This window comes from Antechinus flavipes, chromosome 6, assembly GCF_016432865.1.
Source record: "Antechinus flavipes isolate AdamAnt ecotype Samford, QLD, Australia chromosome 6, AdamAnt_v2, whole genome shotgun sequence".
Lineage (NCBI taxonomy): Eukaryota > Metazoa > Chordata > Mammalia > Dasyuromorphia > Dasyuridae > Antechinus > Antechinus flavipes.
Genome location: NC_067403.1, coordinates 207,404,865 through 207,407,475, shown reverse-complemented (window position 1 = coordinate 207,407,475; position 2,611 = coordinate 207,404,865). Strand labels below are relative to the sequence as shown.

Genomic DNA, 2,611 nt, shown 5'->3' with positions numbered 1-2,611 from the left:
GGGGGAAAGACCTATATGCCAAAATATTTATAGCAGCTCTTTTTGTTGTGGCAATGAATTGGAAATTGAGAGGATACCTATTAACTGTGGAGTGGGTGAACAAGTTGTGCTATATGAATGGGTGAAAAAGTTGTGCTATATGAATGTATTGGAATACTATTGTGCTATAAGAAAACCTGGGAAGACTTACATGAACTGATGCAAAGTGAAATGAGCAGAATAAGGACTTATGATAAAATAAACATAAATAAAAAATGTTGTCTACCTTCAGAAAAAGAATTGGTGTAGTCTGAATGCAGATCAAAAGATACTTTTAAATTTTTATTGTTCCTTGTTTTTTATTAATCTGCATTTTCTATTGCAACACGACTAATTTAGAAATATTTTGCATGACTGCACATGTATAATCTATATCAAATTTCTTGCCTTCTCAAGGAGTAGGGGAGGTAGTAAAAGAATATGGATTCAATATTTCAAAATGTTATAAATTTTTATTTACATGTAATTGAGAAAAATTGAGAAAAAAATAAAAATCAAGCCCTTTTCCAGTGTTAGAAATTAAAAATGGGAAAAAAAGAAATTAAAAATGGTTCAGTGTCTGACATAATGCTGTAGGTTGTCCTATAATACAGCTTCCAACAAAACTTGGCTGTCATGAACTCCAGGTGACAGAATTATTTACTTTTAGAGCAAGAAAGTTGGAAAAACATCAAAATCAGTATGTGGTATGTGCCCAAGAAGGCTTCAAGGTGTTGTGCAGTGAAACCTAAAATTCTTTTAAGGCTATTGAAGACAAAAAAGCATGTTATCAGGGCTAATGGTGGCTTCACGTGAACTAAATATGTGTATGACAGCATCAAACATGCTTTTCTGATTGAAGAACAGAAAATTGTCATGAAGGTGTTGAAGGCACAAACACAAAGTCAAAAGAGTACATTAAAATGATATAGTCTTTTAATGATAAAAATCAAAATCAAATGAAAAATAAGTTTTCTGATTTCTTTTATTTTCATACAGAATATTCTTAGCATGTATGTAGATTATTATCATAAAGATTTTATAAGAAGAAAAAGTAGGCAGGTAAATTCGCTATTAGTTTTTGAGTTTCTCTTTTGATCACATCATTTTTGAGTATTACTACTGTCTAGGATTCTCCCTCTATTCTTTTATATAGTCTATTTCTTGAGCTGTATTGCAAATGGTTTCCTTAACTTTTTGAAGATGTATTGCCTCCCTCATGTCTTTCTTTATTTAGTATGTGCTTGTTCTGGCCTAGATGTTCTTTCTAAATTTCTCTTAATAAGCATAATTCTATTTCTTCATTATCAATCATGAGTAAAAAGTTAGTTCACTCCAATATCATCAGTGATGAAAATATACCATTTCAGAACAGACAAACCTGTTCTGCTTTCCTTCTATTTGTTGTCCTCTTTTCAGTTTCACCTACTTTTAGGATGGTATGGGGATCTTACACTAAGGTTCCTGTAGATTTATTTTTATTTCCACTGCATTTTGACATTTCATGTGGTAATACCGGTCATAATATTCTGTCATCTTTCTCTATATTGTGAATAGTGAATGAATATAAATAATATTTATAAATAAATCAATAAATAATAAATATATAAATAAAGCAGTTTTGTCCTTGGCTTGTATTTCTCTGTTCTGGGAGAAGAAACGAGGTATTTGCTGTTTCAGGCTAAATTTGTTCTCTTTTTCCTCTTCACAGTGGTGACTGATTTTTGTTCGTTAAACTTTTTCAGGAAATGGTGGTAATCATAGTCAATTAAAAAAACTCCTACTTTCTAGCATTAATAGCTCTTTCGAATAGGTCAAATTGAAACTACTGAAATTGTTTTAAGTATCTTCTTGTTTTTAGTGTCTTCTCATCTTTATCTCTTCTAATTTGATGATGATTTTGACATTTGTTTTTAACTAGAAAATGGCTTAACTGTATATGGACAGTTCATTCTGAAGTGACTATCACATCAAGGAATAGGCAGACAGACAGCATTTTTACAACATTCACTATATATTGGGTATTGTGCTAAGGACTGGAGAATACAAAAAGAAGCAGAAATAAACATAGCCCATGTCTCCAAGGAGCATTCATTCAATGGGGGGGGAAGGTAAAACATAAAAAGGGAGCTGAAACTGGGAAAGGGGGGCCAAAGGTACCAAAATATGGAGTATGGTATAAATGGTGTAAAAATCAGGAGCAGAGTCAGAAGGAGAATGTAAGTTAGCTTATCTGGGTCCCTCCCCAAAAATGAAACCTTCAAGAGGAACATACAAATAGAAGAATGGCATCAACATGGGAAGTTCTAGAGACTGAGGGAAATTTCAGTGTGAGATGGCAGAAAAAACATGGTGACAAAGGTTGGAAAGTCAAAAACAGAGTCAGGAATGGAATTAAGATTGGCTGGCCTGCGCCTTTTTAAAAAATGGAGTTTCCATGATGAGCTCACAAATGGAAGAACCAGTTATTTTCTGTCAAATTAAATATGTTCAATTTTATCTTTGTGTGTGATTTTTTATACTGACTATGCACCTACATATCCATACTGGATTCTATTCTGGGAGAAAGAATTCATTATATCCTATACTTTTG

The 2,611-nt window shown here is 32.5% G+C and overlaps 1 pseudogene; it reads left to right on the top strand.

The window, feature by feature from the left end:
• Nucleotides 1–586: 586 nt before the first annotated feature.
• LOC127541517 (60S ribosomal protein L34-like) lies at nt 587–945 on the top strand (annotated as a pseudogene).
• Nucleotides 946–2,611: the final 1,666 nt, after the last annotated feature.